This window comes from Urocitellus parryii, chromosome 6 (assembly GCF_045843805.1).
Source record: "Urocitellus parryii isolate mUroPar1 chromosome 6, mUroPar1.hap1, whole genome shotgun sequence".
Lineage (NCBI taxonomy): Eukaryota > Metazoa > Chordata > Mammalia > Rodentia > Sciuridae > Urocitellus > Urocitellus parryii.
The window spans coordinates 119,624,467-119,650,240 of NC_135536.1; the positions used below are offsets into that span (position 1 = coordinate 119,624,467).

Genomic DNA, 25,774 nt, shown 5'->3' on the forward strand with positions numbered 1-25,774 from the left:
TTGGCAAGCTTTGTAAGTAGAATATTGCTCTTTTCTTACAGCTGCTACTTATGGAAGAAGACGTAAGTTTGTAAAAGAAGGAGAGTGGGAGCAGAAGCATGGGGGAGGAACGGAGGAGACAGCCAGTAAGAACAAGCCTTGCCCTTTCCCACCACAGGCATCTGGTAGAGGCTGTGGAATTCTCACTTGTGCTAATGAGGCATGTTGTCCATAGATAGAATTTAAAAACTATGCTTTGATCATTGAATATGACTGAAAAATTTTGGAATTTTACTGATCATACTTAGTAGATTTAGGATTCAACAGAGTAGTTATGGGGAAAAACCCTTATTTTATGTTTATATGTCAGTTGAGATTTGCAGTTCAACAAGTTAGGGATCAAATGGAGACACGAGAAAATGTTTTGAAAGGTATAACATACAATATAAAAGAAAATAAGGGGCTGGAGTTGCTAGAGCACTTGCCTGGCATGTGTGAGGCCATGGGTTTGATCCTCAGCACTACATATAAATAAATAAATGAAAATGAAAGATCCATTTAAAAAAAAAACTTTATAATTAGGAAAAAGAAGAGTCACAGATGGACAAATGAGAATGAGTCCAGGGACAGAGAAGGAATAATCATAGAAGTAATAAGACTAAGAGAATAGTAATGTTCCTAAAGTCATAAGAGTATTGTGGTCAAGGTTGACTGAAGTTAAGAGAAAGCCATTTCTCTTTGACATTCAATAGGAACAAGAACAGATGGGATCAAGGTGGAAATTTGTGGGTAAGAGTTTGAAATTCTCTGCTCTTATTATTTTTTAAAAGTAGGAAGTATATGGGGTTGGAGGTTTGAGGAAATAGGGTCTAAAATAACTGATAGAGAAGGCTGACTTTTAGAACCACAGGATTACTTGGCAACCTGGAAGGTGACAACTAAGAAAATTCTCTTTTCTGTATAGTTTCTTGTTTTCCTCATTAGCATCTTCTCTCATCAGCGTTGAACATGTTTCTCTTCCATCCTAAAAACAAAACAACAACAACAAAGCAACCCCAAATCCCAGATCCTCTCTGTTTATTCTTTAGTTTATTCCCCAAACCCCATGCCATTTTCCTCCTTCCTTTCTTAGCCAAGTTTCATGAAAGTGTTTTCTGTATTTGCTGCCTCCATTTTCTTATTTTCCTATACTCATTGGTCTACTTTAATCTGGTGTCATGTCCTATAGAGCTTCTGTTAACTCCTGTGAAGGTTGCTCGTCAATTTATTGCTAAACCAAGTAGATGTTTTTTAGTTTCTTCCATGGTCTCTGAGCAGCATTCCATACTGTTGACTGATTCCTTCATTTTAGAGAACTTTCTCCTGTGGCTTTTATGGAGTGCCCTCTACTAATTTTCTTGTTCTTTTGTTTGACTGTTATTTTTGCGTCCTCTGTATTGACTTTTTCTTTGCCACCTGACGTTTAATTGTTAGGATCATTAAGATTCACTTCAGGCTTCCTCCTTGTCTCACTAATATATACTTATTCTCTGAAATTTTATTCAGGCCATGGCTTAGTTTACCATTCTTTTGCTGGTGATTCTGAAATTTATAACCCTAGCCTATATCTGCCTCTCTTATGATACTCAGAACTTTATGTCCACCTTCCCTAGTTGGCTTCTTGACTTGGATATCTTCCAACACTTTAAACTGGCATATATAAAACTAAGTTTAACTCTCTTTTTCTCATCATAAACCTGGAGATTTGTTTCTCTTTCCTGAATGGAAAATTCTGCCTCCACTCAGATGTTTATTCTTGAAACCTGGGAGACATCTTTGATTTCTCTCTTAACCTCAGGAAGCTATTGTCCAATGAACTAATTTATTTCACAATTGCTTTCTAAATCTTTGCAATCCATTCCATTCTCTAATTCTCCCCTCTGACATCCTAGTTCTTCTTCTAGTTCAAGATGCCATGATAAAATGCTTAGATTACAACTGCATAGGACACTCTGCCTTCTTCCTATCCATTTTCCACACTATATGTTGAATGATACATAAAGATGAACATGACTATCTTTCTCCTTTGATTATAGATTTTCAAAGTTTCTTTTTAGCATGAAAAGTCCTTGACGTGACCTTCAGATCTTTAGTGTCTTGTTGCATGAGTAACTCATTTCACACTGCTTTTCTCTTCTCCTTTCTGCCTAATTTAAATCAGTCTTTCAGTTACTCAAACATACTGTATGCTTGCATGCTTCTAGGCCTTTCCATGTTTTAATTTTTCTGTCCAGTACACTCTTCCTTTCTTATACTGGCCCAGTTCTTCCTCACCTCCTCCATTCCTCTTACTTAACTTTCATTCATAGTTTATATTGTGGTTTAAGTGTCACTTTCTCAGGAGAGCCTATACTAATGTTTCAGACTATAGTATGCTCTCACAATATATACTTTTCTTTAGAAGCACTCACCACAATTGAAACTAAATAATTACATATTTAGTTTAGTAAAGTACAGAAACCACACTGTCTTGTTTCTCCTTCTGTCTTTAGTACTTAGTACTAGCATGGAACTTAGTAGATGCTCTATAAATATGTGTACTGTACAGAGAAAGTACACACATAAGACTACATATACATTTGCAATGGCTCCAGTCTTCACAGTTACGTGATTCCCCTCTCCTGCTAGTGATACTTAGGAAAAAAGGCACAAAGGTGGTGGGTAGGTAGATTACTCTTGGGTTGGAATTCTTCAGGCATTCCAATTCTTCAGATTCTTCTTCCAGTTATTCAGAGAAATTGGAATTTTAGTGGAGTAATATAGTTGAGAGTGAATAAGAGAGTAGTTAGAGTTAGTTAGAATAAGAATAAGGATAAGAGAGTAGTTAGACTGTGTAACCTAGGCTAATAGGGAAGAAAATGACTGTAGGAGAAGCCTGTTAGGTAGGAAGAAAGTAGAAAAGTACTGTTTACAAATATTCTTTGTATGTGTAAGGAGTGTATACTGTAGCTTGCCTGTAGACAGAAAGTGATAGATTTATATTTATATTTTAAAGTTATTTAGGTTCTCCCAATATTAACAAGTTTTTTACCTACTTGATCTTTCAGATACTGAGATGTTTTAAAATCTCTCAAACTACTGCAGTTTCACTCTTTTTGAATTTTAAAGAACTTTTTATCTATACATTTTGTTTCCTTGTCATTAGCTTTATAAAGAATCATAGGAGTTATATTGTCATTGTGAGTTTAACATTTTCTCAGTATCAAAAATGGCCCTTTTATTCTTCAGTGTTTTTCATTATGAATTTCATTTTTTAAATGTTATTGTACTGTTCATGTCTTTATTTTATTTATTTATTTTTATGTGCTGCTGAGGATTGAACCCTGTGCCTCACACATGCTAGGCAAGCATTACTACTGCTGAGCCACAACTGTAGCTCCTCCATTTTTTCTGATTTTTTTTCATTTGATTTGCCTCTTATACTTTAGGTATTAAAAATATACTCAGGTATTGAAATTTGTGGCAGAAACCTTGAGATTCACCACAGCAGTAGCAGATTAAGAGTTTACTTGTGTATTTATAGGAGTTGTCTTTGATTACCTTATATTGTCTTACATTAATAGGTATCTTTTCTTCTATCTATATCTGTAGGTGGTCTTTCTAGCCTTATTCTAGCTTCTTATTCTTCACTCTGTTTTGTGCATGGTAGGTCTATGATAAAATTTTGCTGTTTGCTTGGTTAAAGAATTAATTTCCCCTATGTATATAACATTTCCCAAAACATTGTTTTATGAGTGTTTAAGTTGTAGAGATGAATGAGCTGCTATGTTTTAGTCTATTATAACTAATTGATGATCTCTGGTGGACAACACTTTGTTTCTTATACCTGGTTCTCATATACGTTGTTGTCAGTAGAACCAATAGTGTTTTCTTTTTATTTCTTCTTTTTCTTCACTTGAGAGTGCAATTGTCAGGTCACAATACTACTAAAGTTGGTCAAACTTAATTATCTGGACTAAGTTCCAAATTATGGTAACATAATTATTTCTTAAGAATAGGCATCATACCATACTTTCACTACTACTACTTCTATTTGTTTTTTTTTTTTTGGTACTGGGGATTCATCCTAGGAGAACTTAACCGCTCAGTCACATCCTCATCCCCCTTTTATATTTTATTTAGAAATAGGATCTTGCTAGGTCCCTTAGGGCCTCATTAACATGCTGAGGCTGGCTTTTGAACTTGGTGATCCTCCTGCCTCAGCCTGCTGAGGGGTATGGCACTGTTTCTTGCTTCCATACTTTCACTTTAAAAGATTTCTTCTCATTTCTTTATATCTCTTGATGAAACTACCATTCTCCTATTACCCTTGTTTTCTTTGTCATTATCAAAGTTCCTATGCACTCATTTTTTTTTTTGCTTTCTTCCCCCCTGCCTTCATAAGCATCTTCCCTCCTCCTAGTGTCAATGAATTGCCCTTTTAAGACCCTTATTACTCTGGTAAACTATTTTATTTTTCTTCTTGGTATGTCCCCCTCTAGCTTTTTCCCCTTTTATGGTTCTTCTTACCAATGACAATCATTCTGAAATGCAGTTCTGATCATATTACTACTCTGCTGCAAGGTATTTTTGTTCTGTATTTAGAGTGTTTTGAATCTAGAATAGACTCATCCTTTTGGATTTTAAAACTTTCTCCTACATGGTCTTAATTGATTTTTCCAGGCTTGGTATAATCATTGCTAATCTTCCTATGCGTTCATTTCAGATGAAGATCAAGACCTCAGGATCTAAACCCAAATTCTAGCACTTCCTATAATTTAGGAGACTTTGGAATTCCACATGGGGACTGTTTATTAAAAAAGGACTTAGTGACTCATTTGGGAACTGGAATTATCCAACAATATGAATTTAACTTTGCCCTGAGACTTTGTAGGATGTAATATTAGTTGTAGACACTTAGAAGCTTTTAGCTGAAGAGAGGAAATAGAATGTTGAGAAGTGAGTATTTATTTCAGTCAGTTTGGTTCAAGAATAGTAACTAGAGGGTAAAATTTAGTGCTACCTATTTCTTTTTGTTGATCTCATTTGATACATATTTTGAGTACCTCTACAGATATACTTCTCTAGTCATTTCATTCGTAGATATGAGTTTTGGATACTCTAGAGAGAAGTAGTTTGGATGTTATCATCTTGAATATTGGGGTATCTTTACAGTGGCCTTAGGTAACTGTGAGTCTGATGAAACTGCCACTTCAGTTTTGTAAAAACTCTTTTGATTTGAATTTCCTGCTTTATGGAAACAACTGTTGTTTGGGATTTCCAAGAGATGCACTTTTTAGGCATGTGATGACAACTGTTTCTGGAGTGTAAGTATTTTGTTCTATTATTGAGGGAATATGTGCTTGCAGGACTGAGAGAGAACCTTCTGAAATGCAACTATAGGAAAAAAAATAGTCTGAAGGAAAAATTTAAATAGGATATTTTTTCTTATCCACTAGAGTAGAGATTCTTTCTTGGGATTCCTGGACCCATGTGTGTGAATCACCCAAAAGTATTGCAGAATTATCTTGATCATATATATATATATATATATATATTATTCTTATTTGTGAATCATCCAGAAGTTTCACAAAATTATTTTGATCATATATATTATTTTGAGTAAAGTTTCGAGAACTTTCCTCGAATTCTTAAAGATGTGACTGGAAAAAGATAAATTGCAGATCCTGGTTCAACAAGTTTTCCACTTAAACTCTGCTATCTTAACATAGATGAGAAAGGATCATGATGGTTTCTTCATCATCCCTTCATGATCATCATGGAGAGTTGGAAATTTAACCTCCTCCCTGAAATGTTAGCGAGTGCTATCTTACATCACCATCCCAGGAAGGACTTAGTTAATTTGTCTCCGAAGGTTTTACCCAACCCCCATTTGCCTGGTCTTGTGTGTCTTCCAGTAACAGGTCACAATTTTGCTCAGTTGCAGCACAAACTCAAGCCTGCTTAAGATAATTGAATAAAAGCAAGGCAAAACATTAAAAAGGTAAATGTGGGATCTATAGTATTTACTAAGTGACAATTAAATTATGATGTTTGGGTGAAGACCATTTCATAGGATTTTATTGGTGACCTGAAGTTTGAACTGATATCCTTGGGTAGCAAAGAGAGGGCTTGAAACTTTTAGGAAATATGTTTTCAAAAAGGGTTGACCACCAGGAACATCTTACCCAGTGTTCTTGGGCAAGAGACTTATTTTCTGCTTCAAGAAGAGGACGAAACAATTCAGGTGAGACCTAGCTGCTGCATTATGCAATTGTACCACATTCTTCCCTCTTTTGCTTATTATTTTCTTTAGTATTTAATAGAGTGATTTAAGTGATGCTTTGCAAAGGTAATCCATGAAGACATACTATCACTGAGCTTGCATTACTAATTAAGTGCATTGGTAATAATAATAATAATATCAGAAACCATAATTAACTCCACACTACTCACCTGTGCTATGCTTTGAGTTGTTGTAGAAACTAATGTCTCAGATGAATATTCTCTGAAGCTTGCTTGAGTTTAGTTGAAGTGCTACAAATGGTGATATGGGATTGAGTTCTTTATATTGTCATTAATTACATTAAAGTGAACTAAGAAGTATAATTTACTTATCCCTTCCCCCCCCAAATAGACAAAATTGAACAATTTGCAAGGTTACACATACATAGTTCCTAGTAATATACAAATAAAACAGTTTCTTTAGTAATATATGTATTTGAAGATTCTTATTAACTTCTGTGGTTTTCTTTCTTAATGAGTAGTAAACTTATAATTTAATCATTTGGGGGGGGCTATAGAACTATTTGGTGGTTTCTCTTTCTTTTCTCTCTCTTTTTTCTTTTGGATGTATTTAGTTCATTGCTCATTGTTGGTTTGTGTTTTCAATAAAATTGAAATTTTCAATAAAATCTTTAGTGAAGACCGTGTCATCTGCTATTTTGGTTTCTGCCACACTTCTGGATATATGTCATAAAAACATAATGCTTGGGTCTTAAACTTAGTTTGTGGTATTCTAGTAAAAATTTAAGGGAACGTCAAAATATTTGGGAGTATTTCTAGAATCTCTCATTGGTAGTTAATTTTTAAGGTGTCGTTTGTCATTGGTAAGCTCTAGGCACAATGATTTTTTTAATTAGTGGTGTTTTTGTTTTAAAATTATTATGGGTATTTTTTGATATAGGATAATAAAACTTAAGCTCAAATAACCTAATGGCTACACTAATGCTAATTCCATAGATGAGCTTTGTTCACAGTAGAGTGGCATTCTGTACAAGATTTATCGTGAAATTATTTAATAGGGTTGAGTCTTTGAAGTATCAAAAGAATGAATTTTACAAGAATCCTGGGAGATAGAGAAGTTCCTATAAAAGGAACAGCTCTTGATTCTTTATTATAATTAAAAAATATTTCTTTTAAAACTTCACCTTTAGAAAATAGAGAAATAGAAAGACATGTTATTATTTAACTTTGTCAGAAAAAATGAAAAATATATATAATTGGTAATAGAAATAAATGGGTCCATAAATTATGAGATGTGAGTATCCTCTTAGAAATAATATAATCCAACTCTCTTATTTTACTGATTAGAAACTAAAAGTAAATGGCAAGTCTGAAATTATATGGTAAGATAGTAGAGCTAAGGACTTTAGTGCAAATGGACTTACTTTTAGTCAACAACTACTTACTGAATATTTATTACAACGTACAATGTTCTGGGTGTTACTTATGAATCTAAGCACGTTGTAACTATAATAAAAATGCTTTAGGTCAAACATCAACATATTTAAATGCCAGTTTTTCTTTTTTATTTACATATCAACAGAATATTCATGGTGCTCTTTCTGTGGACATTATATTGCATTATTTACACTTTTATTGAGAATTTTTTAATTTTTAAAATTATTTTTATTAATTTTAAATTATAATTATTTTATCAGATAATGACTATAACATAGAAGACAGTTCTTCTTGCTGATTAGACTACAAGGCATACCTGGTAGCAAAGGATATAATTCTGTTGTATTACTCTTCTGGGTTATTGAAGTGATTTGAGATTTTTAATTTTCTGAGAAGAAAGTATAATCAGTATTTGTCTTTCTGAATAAGTTTTGCTTCTCTGTGCGTGGTACTTCAATGAAGCTATTAAAAAAAACACATTGACAACAGTAACTTAGAAAGTGAGCTGTACTAATACAAATACATATGGTTAGAAGGAGAAGACTTTTATTTGTATGGCACTTTTGAGTTTTTAATATGTATTAATTTTAGTTATTATACTTGATAATGCTTGTTAGAGAGGTGACTTCTGGCTTATAGGATCATAAGTGTGCGTGCGTGTGTGTGTGTGTGTGTGTGTGTGCGCACTAGCCTATGAAGGGAGAGTAGGAGATTTCATGGAATAAAAGTCCTTCCCCTGTTGCTTCTAATCTAGTCATGTGACTTTGGAAAAAACTACCAAACCTTATCTAACCTTTTTTTCTATAAATGGGCAAATTGGATTAGATGAAATTTGAGGCCCCTTCAACCCTACATTTAATTTCATATTGGGAGAATATTCTAGGCAAAAGAATACCTTAAGCAGTTGTTTGGGGGTAACTATGTAGACATCTGTGGGGTATTTGAATTGCATTTTGCTTTTTTTTTTAAAAATTAAGCACCAAATTATTTATTTTTATTGTGTTTCATAGTCTCTCAAATCTATTAAAGAATAATCAGTTTACCTTTAACTTGTGTTATAAACAAATTAAGGTGCTAATCATCATAATCTTTCTTGGTTGTAGAAAATGTTGGCTTACTTGCAGTCTTTTTCAATTTTGTGGATAATACCTTTTTTGATTACTTCATATTTGGAAAATTTTATATATGTGTACAAGTAGGTATACTAGTGTGATAGCTCCCATATCCAAAAATCATTAGCCCATAACCAATGATGTTTGATGTCTAACAAACCTTACCCTCTTTGCACCTATTTATTTTGAAGAAAATCCCAGGTATCATCTTTTCATTTGTATACATTTCAGTGTGTATCATCTTTTAGATAATCAGGCATTATGTTGATTTTGAGCTTTATAACTAATCATCTTTGTCCATTCATTCTTAGTTGCATTAAGTCTGATTTTTCTTAGTGGATGTTTTTGTGTTTTATTATCAAAACAAAATATCAGGCAGGCAAAGTATAATTTAAAAAGAAAAGGGGGCTATTGAACTCATGGTTTTGGGGGTGGAAGGGCATGGCACTGGCATCAAATTAGTTTGGTTGTGAGTCCTCTTTGCTTTGTCATATCATGGTGGGAGTGTGGGTCTGGAAGGAATCACATTTGAAACTAGAGAGGGATTAGGATCTCCTGGTCCCTTCTGAGGGCATGCCATAACTGACCTAAAGATCTCCATTGGACCCTATCTCTCAACCTTTTACTACCTCCAACCTAGGGATCCAACCTTTAACACATAAGCGTTTGGGAGGACACATTGATGTCATATCCAAATCATAGCAGTGGGAAATTACATAAGAGAAAAACATGTAGGGAAAGCAACTTGCAAATGAGATGAGATAAAAATTAGTTGGTAATTATAATAAAATATCTGTATTTCTACCTTCTTCAAATTTCACTGGCCTTTGGAAGTGCTGCTTAGAATTAGATTACGGGAAAATGATTTCAGTTAGCAAATTTTCATTTACAAATTTTTGAGTAGTGAATATGTTATGTATTCTTTCCCCATGTATATTAAAAATTCCCCAGGTGTATTGAAAATTAAGGACAAATATTTGAAAGAAATGAGTGAGGATTGAAGATAACATGGTTTTGAAATTGATTTCTTTGACACTTTGCTTTCAGATGATTTCCTGAAATCATCAGTAGCATCTTTTTTTATTTATTTCAGTAGTGTCTTTTAAAAAACTAAATTCTTTAAAAATACACTTTAAAAAACTTGTGTCTATTTTGATAAAGTGCTTTTTTCATAAACATTCCCTTATGTCAATGACTTCTTGTATGATTCATATTTCCATCCCTTTATTACCACAAGAGTCTACCACTGTGTGCATTCCTATAGCTGAGTTTGAGGGCTGTATTGATGTGCTGGGCATAAGAACCTCTACACTAGTATTGGGTGTCAGGAGGACAAAGGGATGGCGCCAACCATCCTGCTCTGTGCGCCAGTAACTAGAATTAATTACAAACCAATTGAATCTGTTGCAGCCAATTGGTAAACTAATTGGTAATGTTAGCTGTACATCTATTTGTAGTTATCTGAATGCCTATACCATTACTTTCAGAGCCACTTTTGTTCTGTTTCATTCTCCTTGACAAAATGGCCTTCATAGCTTTGGGGAGAAAGATGTGCATCAGTGACCATGAGGTTGCCCCAGCTGCTTGTCTTGTTTGTATTCCCTTGTTCTTAAAACACGTTTCAGGTTACAGCTGCATGGTATCACTCTGATCATTTTTGATAATGTGGAGCTAAACATTCCTTAAAATAGGCTGTTTAAGCCACCAACTGTACTTTGCGCCAACTAGTAACAGAAATACAGCAGCCCGGTAACGTTTTTTTTTTTTTTTTTCCTTTTAAGCAATGAGGGAAATCAGTAGAAAAACCTTCAAAATAAGCCATTCCAAATTAAGTTTTTCTGTGCCTTAATGTAGGTGGTTTAAGTTGAACAAATTTAATTAAACAATTTGAATTATATTAGTAAAATTGAGAGAAGGAAGCCAACTAAATTTTTAAAATTTGTCCTTTTCCTGATTATGGAATATTTTTATTACCAGTGATTTGGCATCAAGGATTAAGTTTGAAAGGAAATAAACAATACTTTGTTGTTAAGAAGTCTTTTTAAAGTAGAATGTAACTTTTATGACTAGTAAGAGCGGTACTATATTTTATTTGGAAATAACTTAGCATACATTTATTAATAGTCATACCTGATTTCTATAGAGTATTTAAAGTTTTGAAGTCTTTGCTATTGATTCTATAATGTTAACCTAAGACTTAGCTATGGAAAGATAATGTATTTGTTATAAAAATTATAACATTTATAGGTGGTTGGCATTTTCTGATGGTCATTTTCTGAGACTATTTGAAAGTTGTCTTAAGTAAATGAAACGGATGTGTCTTTATGCTAAGTTAAGAATGGCATGAGATGGTAAAGTGAACACAGTTTAAATTTCTTTGTCTTATGCATCTAAATGACAACTTTGATTGATGCACCAATATTTACACATACAGTCTCACTCAATATTAGTTCTTTTTCCTGAGCAAAAAAAAAAAAAAAAAAAAAGTGGTCTGTGCTTTTATACTCTTTTCTTTAAAATTTAAACCACCATTTAGATACATAACTAATCAGTGCTAAATTTTTTTTTCTCCTGGGTGTACAGAATATATTGTCATAGTAATATCATTTTAAAAAATATCTTTATTTATTTTTATGTGGTGTTGAGGATTGAACCCAGTACCTCACACGTGAAAGGCAAGCGCTCTGCCATTGGGCTATAACCCCAGCCCAACCCAGTAATTTTAGACTATCTAAAGAAGAAAATTAGAGCACAGTATTGGTAGTTATCATGAATGTGTACAATGGGCACAGGTTATCTATTTATTTAAGCTGATTTCAAAATGCTTCACTGTCAGATTTAGCCAATTTAAAATTTGTCTGGAAGCTTAGTGTCTGTATAAATGTTGCACTTGATAACAGAAGACAAATAGCCTATCATATTATAAAGAAAACTAGCTTTAAACCATGTGGAGTTGCCTTTGACATATTTAGCTTTTTATCAGCTGCATAAGAAATGTTGGTAAAATTTTAAGTATTAATTTTCTAACATGTTTCTTTTTCTTCCTTCTTTACCTTTTTAAAATAATTTTTTTAAGAGCAGTTTTAAGTTCACGGCAAAATTGAGAGAAAGGTACAGAGATTTCCCATTTGCTTCCTACTCACCATAGATCTTCTACATATCTTGTTAGATTTATACCTAAGTATTTTATATTTTTTGAATATTAATGTAGATGGTATTGTGTTTATTTACTGTGTAAATGCTTGTTGTATGTAAAGTGTAGAACATGTTTTGATATGAATGTACACAATGAAATGATTACTCCAGCTATGCAAATTAATACATTCATAGCCTTACATTGTTTATCTTTGTGTGTGATAATAGCACTGATCTGGAACTTGAAATTCTCCTGCCTCAGCCTCCGAAGTAGCTGGGATTACAGGTGTTTGCCACCATACCCAGGTGTATTCTACATTTTGTTGAATATTTCCTTTGCTATGCAGAAGAATTTTAGTTTGATGAACTACATTTGTTCATTTTTGTTTTTTTTTTTAATTTTTATTGTTGGTTGTTCAAAACATTACATAGTTCTTGATATATCATATTTCACACTTTGACTCAAGTGGGTTATGAACTCCCATTTTTACCTCAATTACAGATCGCAGAATCACATCGGTTACACATCCACTGATTTACATATTGCCATACTAGTGTCTGTTGTATTCTGCTGCCTTTCCTATCCTCTACTATCCCCCCTCCCCTCCCCTCCCATCTTCTCTCTCTACCCCATCTACTACAATTAATTTCTCTCCTTTTTTCCCCCCATTTCCCTCACAACCTCTTATATGTAATTTTGTGTCACAATGAGGGTCTCCTTCTATTTCCATGCAGTTTCCCTTTTCTCTCCCTTTTCCTCCCACCTCATGTCTCTGTTTAATGTTAGTCTTTTCCTCCTGCTCTTCCTCCCTGCTCTGTTCATAGTTGCTCTCATTATATCAAAGAAGACATTTGACATTTGTTTTTTAGGGATTGGCTAACTTCACTTAGCATAATCTGCTCTAATGCCATCCATTTCCCTGCAAATTCCATGATTTTGTCATTTTTTAGTGCAGAGTAATACTCCATTGTGTATAAATGCCACATTTTTTAAATCCATTCATCTATTGAAAGGCATCTGGGTTGGTTCCACAGTCTAGCTATTGTGAATTGTGCTACTATGAACATCGATGTGGCAGTATCCCTGTAGTACACTCTTTTAAGGTCTTTAGGGAATAGATCAAGAAGGGCAATAGCTGGGTCAAATGATTGTTCCATTCCCAGCTTTCCCAGGAATCTCCATACTGCTTTCCAAATTGGCCTCACCAATTTGCAGTCCCACCAGCAATGTACAAGTGTACCCTTTTCCCCACATCCTCGCCAGCACTTGTTGTTTGACTTCATAATGGCTGCCAATCTTACTGGAGTGAGATGGTATCTTAGGGTGATTTTGATTTGCATTTCTCTGACTGCTAGAGATGGTGAGCATTTTTTCATGTACTTGTTGATTGATTGTATGTCCTCCTCTGAGAAGTGTCTGTTCAGGTCCTTGACCCATTTGTTGACTGGGTTATTTGTTTTCTTATTGTCTAATTTTTTGAGTTCTTTGTATACTCTGGATATTAGGGCTCTATCTGAAGTGTGAGGAGTAAAGATTTGTTCCCAGGATGTAGGCTCCCTATTTACCTCTCTTATTGTTTCTTTTGCTGAGAAAAAACTTTTTAGTTTGAGTAAGTCCCATTTGTTGATTCTAGTTATTAACTCTTGTGCTATGGGTGTCCTATTGAGGAATTTGGAGCCCAACCCCACAGTATGTAGATCGTAGCCAACTTTTTCTTCTATCAGATGCCGTATCTCTGATTTGATATCAAGCTCCTTGATCCATTTTGAGTTAACTTTTGTGCATGGCCAGAGAAAGGGATTCAGTTTCATTTTTTTGCATATGGATTTCCAGTTTTCCCAGCACCATTTGTTGAAGATACTATCCTTCCTCCATTGCATGCTTTTAGCCCCTTTATCAAATATAAGAAAGTTGTAATTTTGTGGATTGATCTCTGTGTCCTCTATTCTGTACCATTGGTCCACCTGCCTGTTTTGGTACCAGTACCATGCTGTTTTTGTTACTATTGCTCTGTAGTATAGTTCGAAATCTGGTATCGGTATCCCGCCTGACTCACACTTCCTGCTTAGAATTGCTTTTGCTATTCTGGGTCTTTTGTTTTTCCATATGAATTTCATAATTGTTTATCTATTTCTACAAGAAATGCCCTTGGGATTTTGATTGGCATTGCATTAAACCTATAGAGAACTTTTGGTAATATCGCCATTTTGATGTTGTTAGTTCTGCCTATCCATGAACAGGGTACATTTTTCTATCTTCTAAGATCTTCTTCTATTTCTCTCTTTAGGGTTCTGTAGTTTTCATTGTATAAATCTTTCACCTCTTTTGTTAGGTTGATTCCCAAGTATTTTATTTTTTTTTTTGAGGATATTGTGAATGGGGTGGTTGTCCTCATTTCCATTTCAGAGGATTTGTCGCTGATATACAGAAATGCCTTTGATTTATACGTGTTGATTTTATATCCTGCCACTTTGCTGAATTCATTTATTAGTTCTAGTAGTTTCTTTGTAGACCCTTTTGGGTCTTCTAGGTATAGAATCATGTCATCTGCAAATAGTGATAATTTAAGTTCTTCTTTTCTTATTTTTATGCCTTTAATTTCTTTCGTCTGTCTAATTGCTCTGGCCAGTGTTTCGAGAACTATATTGAATAGAAGTGGTGATAGAGGGCATCCCTGTCTTGTTCCAGATTTTAGAGGGAATGCCTTTAACTTTTGTCCATTCAGAATGATGCTAGCCTGAGGCTTAGCATAGATAGCTTTTACAATGTCAAGGTAAGTTCCTGTTATCCCTAGTTTTTCTAATGTTTTGAACATAAAGGGATGTTGTACTTTGTCGAATGCTTTCTCTGCATCTATCGAGATGATCATATGGTTCTTATCTTTGAGTCTATTGATGTGGTGAATAACATTTATTGATTTCCGTATATTGAACCATCCTTGCATCCCAGGGATGAATCCTACTTGATCATGGTGCACAATTTTTTTGATATGCTTTTGTATTCGATTCGCCAGGATTTTATTGGGGATTTTTGCAGCTATATTCATTAGAGATATTGGTCTGTAGTTTTCTTTCTTTGAAGTGTCTTTGGTTTCGGGATCAGGGTGATTTTGGCCTCATAGAATGAATTTGGAAGATCTCCTTTTTTTTTTTCCTGTTTCTTGAAATAACTTGAAAAGTATTGGTATTAATTCTTCTTTGAAGGTTTTGTAAAACTCTGCTGTATATCCATCTGGTCCAGGGCTTTTGTTGGTTGGTAGTATAGCTCGTTCTTTGCCATTTGAATTTGCCTATTTAATTCGTTTTCAAAGTATACTTTCATCGTTTGGACTTCCTGTCTAATGTCTTCTCTAAGATTCCATTCCATCTGAGTTAGGTATGCCTTGAGTTCTTTCTCTGTCCATTTTTCTGAAGCCTCTAGGTTCTCCTGTGAATTTAAGTTGTCTTGCATTGTTTGTAATCCTTTTTTCCCTTATTTTTTCATGGTTCTCACGTTGCTTTCCAACTCTGTTTGACTGCTGTGTTTCTGTTTTCTTTAAATTTGTTTTAGTTTTTATAGTTCCAATATCTCTCCTTTGTGCTGGGAGACAATGTTTAGAGATGTTGGATTTAATTGTGATTTAAGGTAAATTCATTAGTTTCATTAGAGGCCTACAGAATTTTATGGCATGTCTAAAATTGAGGTTTGAACTTAGGATTTTATGTTGAGGTTGGGTGCTTTGATGGTATGGAGGTTACTATATGTTAGCTTCTTTGGGGGGTTGCTCAAATGCAGGCGGATATTAACAAGAGAATAGCCAGGAGTACTTGGGGGTAGTTAAGGGCTTAGGCGGACTATGGACCGATTCGTAGTATTCATCTATTTGCATTTAGTAAGTTGTACGTAATCTGGGTGGTCATGCTTAAGAGGAAAGGTGGGGAAAAGGTAAGGAAGTCAACCAAGAAAGAGAGAGGGAGAGAGGAATAGAAGAGAAAAGAATAGAGAAGAAAAGGAAATGATAATAAAAAAATAATAAAATGCAGTAAAATAAAAATTACGTTAAAAATGGTATAATTGTAGAAAAGAAAAAAATTAAAAGTAAAAAATTAAAAAAAAAATTAAAAGAAAAAAGGGACACTGTTAGGCTTCTATTTTCTTTGCTTTCAGTAGGTGGTGCTGTGCGTTCTGGGCCAAGATTTTGCCCTCCGGCTGTAGGAAACAATCCGTGTGAGGCCGCTCCTTCATCCCCCCACTGGTGTCTCTCAAAACCTGTTAGCTTAGGTTTATTCCTGGTTTCTAGTCCCCTGGCTTCTCCTGTTAGCCAGGCCCTTCCCAGTGTGATGCCTCTCGGCAGTTCAAACTACACTCTGTGCCTGCAGTTTCCTGGATGTTTAGTGTGGCTTTTAGGAACCGGCACCTTATTGTTTTGATTCCCTCTGCTAGCCCCTCCTCCTAGCGCTGGCCAAACATGTTTCGTTTTCCCGGCTCGTGGGAGGGAGGAGTTGGAGGTCAGGTGCCTTTACCTTTCCCCCACGCCTCTACTCATGCTCACTCTGTTAATCCTTCCTCTAGGTTTCGGTGCACCCCAATTTTGCTGGAAATTCCTAACAAGATAGCTTTTGGCCGTTCTAACTCGTCATTCACCCGCATAGTGACGCGGTACACAGGGGTGATGCACTCCATTCGCCCCCATCTTCCCGCTTCCCTGCATTTGATTATTGTAGTATCTTTGTTTTGGGTCACTTCCTCCCTTGTTTTTCCATGTTGTCTATGGGTCTTACTTTCTTGCAGTGCCAATCTGAGGTATGCAGTTTCCACCCTATAATCTTATAGTGTCCCTGCAGATTACCTGTATTTCTCCTTGGTGTGGAATTCTAGACCCTGGCCAGTATCCCATGATAAATGCTCTTACATCTAAAAGTGGCGGTGGCAATGGAGGTGGTAACTCAAGATAGCAGTGGGGTGTCCCAATATCGATACAACCACTTTCAGAGATAGGGCTGAAAGGATGGGTTGTCTGTTCGGAGATTCAGCTGCCTCCAGGCCCTATCTGTTGTCCCAAGGTGGAGGCTACTTTGTGGGGAGAGGTATGGGGATGGCTGCAGTGTCCCAAGATGGAGGTGAGGTAGGCCTGGGTTCCAGTGTGGGTCTGCCCGTCTGCTGGGTGGTCTGGAGACTTACCTTGGCCTTGGTCCCTCTCTGGTTGGAAGGGTTGTCCTAGGCCTGGGGCTGGACCTTGGATCCTGTGCGGGTAGGTGGGGTTGTCCTAGCTGGTCCTTTATTTTTATGGTAGGATCTTAATTGACATATCCACCACTATATTATAGTCATAAAATATTATTTTTTGAGTTTTTTTTTAATTATTGCATTATAATTATACATAATAGTGGTTCTTTTAAAACATTTTTTGTTTACATTTTTACCTTTTCCAGCAAATTTCAATCTTAATGGGCAAATTTCAATCTTAACATCTCATGTTGCTGTTTAGTATCCTTTCGTTTCCACACGAAGAACTCTCTTTAGCATTTCCTGTAAGGCAGGTCTAGTGGTAATGAACTCCCTTAACCATTGTCTGTGAAAGTCTTCATTTCAGGTTTACTGGACCTTATATTCTTTCATGACACTTTTTATTTAGTACTTTGAATCTGTTATACCACTCCTTTGAGAGTTATAAGGTTTCTAGTAAACAGTCTGTTGATAGTGGGTAGGGGGACTATAATAAGAAGTCACTTTTGTCTTGCTCCTTTCAAAATCCTAACTTTTTGACAATTTGAGCATAAACATGTCTTGGTGTAATTCTGACTGGATTTGTGTCATTTAATATCACTTGGGCTTTCTGGATCTGGATTTCTGTTTTCTTCCTCAGGTTTTTGAAGTTTTCAGCTGTGTTTTTTTTTTTTAAAGTAAGTTTTTTATTTGCTTTTGGTACTAGAGATTGAACCTAGGGGTGCTTTACCACTGAGCTACATCCCCATCCCCTGCCCCCTCCTCTTTTTTCATCATCATTATCATCATTATTATTATTTTTAAGTTTTGAGACAAGTTCTAAGTTACTTAGGGTTTCACTGTATTTTAGAGGGTGACCTTGATCTTGTGAACCTCCTGCCTTAGCCTCCTGAAGTGCCTGGGATACAGGTGTGTGCCACCATGGTTAGCTGTTATTTATTCTTTAAAAATAAACTTTTTGTTTCTTTCTCTTTTTTTCTCTCCTTCTTTAACGCCAGTAGTGTACTTACATTTCCCACTTGATGCTGCCCCTTAAGTTCCTTCAGCTGTCTTCACTCTTCTTCATCTTTTTGCTTTTTTATTTCTTAGGTTGGATGGTTTCCAGTAACCTGTCTTTGAATTTGCCATCTTTTCTTCCACTTCATTTGATCTGCTTTCTAACTACTAGATTGCATTTTTAAATTCAATTATTATACTGTCTTTATTGAAATACTCAGTTTGTTCATGTGGTATTTTCCTTACCTTGGTGAGCATCTTTATGAGTATTCATTTGAATTCTGTTGGCTAAATTATGTATCTCCATTGCTTTAGGACCAGTGTCTGGAGCTTTATCTTATTCTTTTATTTGGAGCATATTTGCTTGTATGTTTGTTTGTTTCTTTCATTTTTATTGTTTGTAAATATCCTTATTTGTTGCACTAAATAAGGAATCTGCCTCTTCCAGTCTTGTCATATTGGCCTTGTGTAGGAGATGGATCTTAACAGCTCAGCCAGATTCTAGATGCCTCTTAAGGCTTTGGGCTTATCTAAACTTATCTTTGTTCTTAGTGGCCACCAGCTTACCATGGGCTAAATCCTTTTAATGCCTTCAGACAAATGAGATAAAAGGTACTTTCTGAAGATACAACTGGAGGGCTAGGAATGTGGGCTCAGTGATAGAATGCTTGCCTTGAGGCCTTGAGTTTGATCCCTAGTACCAACCTCACCATCCTCCCCCCCCCCCCAAAAAAAAACAACTGAAAATGTTGAGGTGTTAAATGTGGTGCTTCAGTATTTTCTTGTTCAGACTGCAAGATCTTTTAGCCTGTTGGTTTTGTTTTTTTTGGTGGCCTGAGGAGCCTCACAGATGTCTGCCCTGTCCTCAAAGATAGGTGGGGTAGCTGACTCTTTGGCTATATTTTTACAGCAATTCCATAGGATGTGTGAAGTACCCACATGTTCATTCAGGTCTGAGAAGACTAATGATTGATTTTTTTTTGGCCCCCAAATGCAGGCTAATTAATGACCGGACATACAGGTAGCAGCTGGAAAAGTCAAGCAAGACACATGTGTGTGGTTAGCCCCCTTCAGGGAGAAACTGGAAGCCTGGAGTTTTTGCTTATTTTCTGAGTGCTAAGCTTGGGAGTATACCTACTGGAAGGGTACCCAATTACAAATTATCTTCTTGATCACAGTGATTTAGGAAAATTCACAAATGTAGAACCCCATCAATTCCTAGAGGTAGGTGATTTAGGAGCCAGTTCATCTGGTGGGAGCTGTAAAAGCTGGAGCACTCAGTACAGGCACAAACTCCTTCTAAGGAGAATCTTTAGTTTTAGTTTTATTGTTGTTTAAGTCTGTGGGAGAAAGGGTCAGGAATTGCCCACATACCCTTTCAGGCTCCAAGAAGTTTGTTGTTTACCTGACTTAGTAGCTCTCAGATGAAGGCTAGTTTTAAATCCAGTCCTTAGGCAGCAGCTGGAAAAATGTGCATACAAACCTTGAGGAAACAGGAACTGGGAGATTTTACCTTTCTCTCTTCCTTGATCCTAGGGTGTTAGCTGCTGGAAGTGAGCTCGTACTCATTTAAAATCGACTCTTTGTTCTCTGTGATCTTGGAGACGCAGGAATACTGAGGCAATTTCACTCCCAGAGCTGGGTGATTTTCTTGTGGTAATCATAAAATTGGGGCTGTGTAGGTGTGGTTTAACCCCTTTTCCCTCTTTCTTCAGGGAGAAGCTGGGAGTTGAGGATTCCTTCCCAGTTATAAGGTACCTTGCCCAGGGTGGTGTTAGTGTGGTGCTTTTTCTATTCACTTTGATGTGGACATTTTCTCAGTTACCTGGCCTGTGGAAATCTTTTAACTGGTTTTTGGCTATCCCTCAGTGGCATTTGATCCATGGGTAGATGTTTATTCGTTGCATCGTGAGAGTAAGAAAAACCAGAAGCCTCCAATCCTGCCATCTTTCTAACATCTAGTATTGTGTTTTAAATTTCGAATTCCGTTTGTTCGTTACTAGTATCTAGGAAAGCGATTGGCTTTTGTACATTACCCTTGTATCTTGCAATCTTGTTATACTTGCTTATTAGTTCCAGGTTTGACTTTTCAACATAGACAATCATTTCATCTGCAAACATAGACAGTTTTATTTCTTCACTCACATTCTGTGTATTTTTTATTTCCTCTCCCCTCCATATTGCATTAGGTAGGATTTGGTGATACAGAACATCTTTAGCTTATTACTGATCGTAGTGGAACAGCTTCTAGTTTCTTATAAGTATATGTCAGCTGTAAGTTTCTTATAGGTATTCTTTATCAAATTGAGGAAGTTTCTCTTCGTACACATTGAGAGTTTTTTCCCCCCAACATGAATGGGTATTGGGTTTTAATCAAATGCTTTTTCTGCATCTATTAATGATCATATGATTTTTCTTGTGGTGCATTATTTTCTTTGATTTTCAAAGAATCAGCCTTGCATAACTGGGATAAATCTCACTTGGTCATGGTGGTTAATTCTTTGTATACATTGTTGGATTTGATTTGCTAATATTTTGATTTTCTGTGTTTATGAGAGGTAATGACTTTTAGTTTTCTTTGTCTGGTTAATGTTAGCTTTATAAAATGAGTTAGAAGGTATTTCCTCTGCTTCTGTCTTCTGAAAGATATTGTAAGGAATTGGTATCATATCTTCCTTGAATGTTTGATAGAATTCATCACTTAATGCATTTGGGTCAGTGCTTTCTGCTTTGGAACGTTATTAATTATTAATTAATTTCATAGGTCTATAAGATTTTTTTGTGTGTGAAGTTTTTTTTTTTTAAAGTAACTATAGGAGTTACTTTCTTTTTTTTTTAATTTTTTTTTTTAATATTTATTTTCTAGTTCTTGGCAGACACAACATCTTTGTTGGTATGTGGCTGAGGATCGAACCCGGGCCGCACGCATGCCAGGCGAGCGCGCTACCTCTTGAGCCACATCCCCAGCCTTGTGTGTGAAGTTTTGCAGTTTGTTTCTTTTTTTGAAAATATTTTTTAGTTGTACATGGACACATACCTTTATTTATTTGTTTTTATTATTTTTTATGTGGTGCCGGGGATAGAACCCAGTGCCTCACACATGCTAGGCAAGTGAGTCACAACCCAGGCTCCTGCAGTTTGCTTCTTTTGAGATTATCAAATTTATGGGCATAAAGTTGTTCATATTATTCTTTTGTTATACTTTTGATGACTGGAGTCTATAGTGATGTCAGTGCTTTCATTTAATTCATATACTCCCTTAGCTTGGCTAGATGCTGATCTTTTCAAAGCACCAGCTTTTGCTTTTGTTAACTTGATTGATTTTCTGTTTCAATTTCATTTGATTTCTATTCCAGTTTTATTATTTATTATTATCTTGGATTAAATTTGCTTTTTTTTTTCTAGTTTCCTTAGGACCAAACTTAACTGATTGATTTTAGATATTTTTTATTTTCTAGTATATGCGTTTGGTCTAAGAATTTCCCCATGAGTTCTGTTTTTGCTGCATCACATAAGATTTGATAAATTGTTTTCATTTTAACTTTGTTTAAAATATTCTGAAATTCCTTTTGAGATTGCTTTCTTAGACTCGAGTTATTTAGAAAAGTATTATTTAATTTTGACATTGATTTATGGCTTTAGACCATTGTGGTTTTCGAGCAGACGTTATATGATTTCTATTCTTTTACATTTTTTAACATGTGTTTTCTGGCCCAGAATGAATGTGTATTCAGCTGTTGATAGATGAAGTAGTCAGTGGATATTTATTTTGTCCAATCGACTGATGATCTTGCTAATTACTGATTTTCTACTTGCCGATTTTGTGCATTACTAATAGTTGTTGAACTCTCCAAGTACAGTACTGGATTCATCCACTTTTCTTTGCAGTTCTTTCAGTTTTTGCCTTGTGTATTCTGACAAAGTATTATTAGGTGCATGTATATATTAAGAATTATTCTACTTCCTGAAGAGTTTACCCCTTTATGAATGTGTGGTGCCTTATTTATCCCCGATAACTTTTCTAGCTTTTAACTGTTCTGAAATTAATAGTTACTCTTGCTTTCTTTTCATTAGTGTTAACATGGTGTATTTTTCTTCATCTATTTACTTTTAATATATTTGTGTCTTTATACTGAATTTGTATTTCTTGTAGACCTATAATTGGGTCTTGTTTTTTAATTAGTTAATTAAAATAGGCAAAAATTATATTTAATTATCACATAGAAATTATTTCTGAAATATTCGTAAGTTATGAATAGCTAAATAAAGGTAATTAAATGTGAACCGTCTCATATTGCTTATCCTCTGTTTGTGGAGAGAACACCTAAAATCTACTCATAACACTTCTAGAATATAAAACATTATTATTAACAGTGGTCAGTAGATCTCCTGCTGTCTGTTTTCCTTTGACCAGAATCTCCCCAGCCATTCCTGCTCATCACAGCTCCTGTTAACCACCATTCTATTCTTTATTTCTATGAGTTCACCTTCTTTTAGAATTCACATACAAATGAGATTTCCTATTTGTGTTTCTGTGCCTAACTTATTTCATTTAATGTAATGCCCTCCAGGTTTAACTGTATTGTTACAACTGACAGGATTCCTTCTTTTTTTTTTTAAAGGCTGAGTAGTAGTTCATTTGTGTTGTGCCTGTGTGTATATGTGTATGTGTGTCCAGACACACACCACATTTTTTTTTCATTCATTCATCCATTGATAGACACTTACATAGATTCAGTATTTTGATTATTGTGCAGAATGACATGATGAACATGAAAGTGCAGATATCTCTTTGATATATTTAGATCCTTTGGGTATGTATCCAATGGTTGCATTGTGGGATCATATGGTAATTCTATTTTTAATTTTGAGGCATTTCTATACTGTTTTGTATAATGGCTGTACTAATTCACATTCCTACGAACAGTGTACAAACATTTGCTTTCTCCACATTGTTGTCAACACTAATCTTTCTTTTCTTTCTCCTTCTTCTTTCTTCCTTCCTTCCCTTTCTACCCCAGCCCCCCACCCCCTCAGTACTTGGGATTGAACCCTGGAGTACTCTTACACTGAACTACATTCCTACCCTCTTTTATTTTTTATTCTGAGTTAGGATCTTGCTAAATTGTTCACGCTGGCCTCAAATGTGTGATCCTCCTGCCTCAGCCTCCTGAGTTACTGGGATTAAAGGTATACACAATATGCCAGTTTATCTTAAATTTTTTTTTTAATAAAAGCTATCCTAAAATGTGAGGTGGTATTTCACTGTATTTTTAAAAAATTGTTTTTAGTTGTACAAGGACAACAGTACCTTTACTTTATGTATTTATTTTCATGTGGTGCTGAGGATCAAACCCAGGGTCTCACACACGCAAGGCAAGTGTTCTACCTCTGAGCTACAGCCCCAGCCCCTCACTGTGGTTTTAATTTGCATTTCTTTAATGATTAGTGATGTTTGTTACTCTTTCATTACGTTTGCCATTTGTAAATCTTCATTTGATAACTTTATTTGATAACTGTCCTTTAACAATTTTTAAAGTGAGTACTCTTGTTAATGAGTTGAATTCCTTATATTTTTCTGGATATTAACCCTATGTCAGATGTATGGTTTGTAGATATTTTTCTCCTATTCCATAGGTTGTTTATTCACTCTGTTATTTCTTTTTTTCTTTAATTTTTTTATTCTAATTTATTACAATTAATATTACACATATAGAGCCCAATTTTTCATATCTCTGGTTGTACACAAGGTATATTCACACCATTCACGTCTTTATACATGTGCTTAAGGCAGTGATGTCCATCTCATTCCCCACCTTTTTTTGTTGTTTCTTTTGATTTGCAAAAACTTTTTAGTTTGCTGTAATCTCATTTGTCTATTTTTACCTTTGTTGTCTGTGTTTTTGGGGATTTATCTAAAAAGATCATTTCTGGAACCAATATCATAGAACTTCCCCCTGTTTTTTTTTTTTCCTGGTAATTTTACAGTTTCAGGTCTTTTGTTTTTATAAGTGCCCTGTGTTAAAAGATCAACTTTCTCAGTACTGTATTGGAGTTAGTTTTAGTATTGAAGAGTAAACCTGATTTTTTTTTCATCATAAAATCCCATCTTTTTAGATTTTCCTAAAATTACTTTAGAGTGTCTAGAACAGTGATTGCTATTGGAAATATAATGCAAACCATTATGTACTCTTAAACTTTCTATTAACCATGTTAAAAAATTACAAGTAACAGGTAAAATTAATTTTAAGAATATATTTTATTTAGCCTAATGTATCAAAATATTCTTTAAAGATGCAATCAGTAGGAACATTATTAAGATATATAGCATGGTGGTGCACACCTGTTATCCTACTACTTGGGAGGCTGAGACAGGAGGGTTGCAAATCTAAGATCAATTTGGGTAACTTAGTGAGACCCTCTCTGAAAATCAAAAAAAAAAAAAATGGGAATGGGGCATGGGGGCACTGGGGATGTGAATTAGTGGTAGAGTACTCACCTAGCTTTCACCAGGTCCTGGCTCAATCCCTAATACTTGGGATACACCCACACACTCATGCACATACATACTTGTCCATACATATACACATACACAAACATGTATATATTTACATACACACATACATATACGTGTGTCTATGTGTGTATTCTTTCTAGATGTAATCAATATGAACATTATTAAGATAGTATATATATGCAGGACAGTGGTATATATCTGTTATCCCAGCTACTTGGGGGGCTGGCTGAGGCAAGAGATTTACAAGTTTGAGGCCAGCTTGGGTAACATATGGTCTGAGCCTAATTCAGTTCACACTAGTTACATTTTGAGAACTCAGTAGCTCTAGTAGGAAGTGATTATCATATTGAATAGTACAGATTTATTTTTCCTGTTTTCTGATTCTCTTGTCTACCATAGTTTTGTTTCACCTGTATATTGGATGAACATGCCATGTATTTCTTTACCCAAATCACTGGTAAAAATCTTCCTTTTATTTCCAGTAGTGATGATGAGGTAGTTTAGGCAAATTCTCCCATTGAAGGTAACTAGAAAATCTAGCGGATTTATAACAAATCTTCTGAAAGCTTAAGATAGTGAGGGATTCTTAGGTGATGAAGAATTATAGGGGCTTAATCCATGATAAGATAGAACTCCTAAAGAAGAAACTCCGGAAAATACTTCTGAATAATTCATTTATTAAGGAAAAAATTATAGCAGGAATTAGAAAAAATTTGAATTGAATGATAATAAGAACAGTAAGTAATATGTCATGCTTAAGAGAAACTTTATAGCATTAAAATGCATATATTTGAGGTAAACAACAACAACAAAAACCTACAAACCAGTGTTCTAAGTACCCAGTTCAAAAATAGAAATCATCCTCAACCTGATAAATGGTATATATGAGAAACCCACAGCTAACATCAAACTCGATTTTGAAAGTCTGAAATCTTTCCCCTATAGGATCAGGAGTAAGACAATGTTGTCCCCTCTTAACCCCTTTATTCAGTATCAGCCAGGGCAATTAGATAAGATAACATGGTAGAAGCTAAGGCTGTGGTACCCTGGAAGACAAATGACTTAGGGATTGGGAGGAGATGCCAAGGAACTTTAGATTGGTACTATTATATTTGTCATAGGTGATGT

At 35.1% G+C, this 25,774-nt stretch overlaps 1 protein-coding gene across 5 annotated transcripts in view; it reads left to right on the plus strand.

The window, feature by feature from the left end:
- Positions 1-25,774, plus strand: part of Scaper (S-phase cyclin A associated protein in the ER) — a 433,811-nt gene that overhangs the window by 67,894 nt on the left and 340,143 nt on the right. The gene's annotated exons all lie outside the window — the stretch shown is intronic.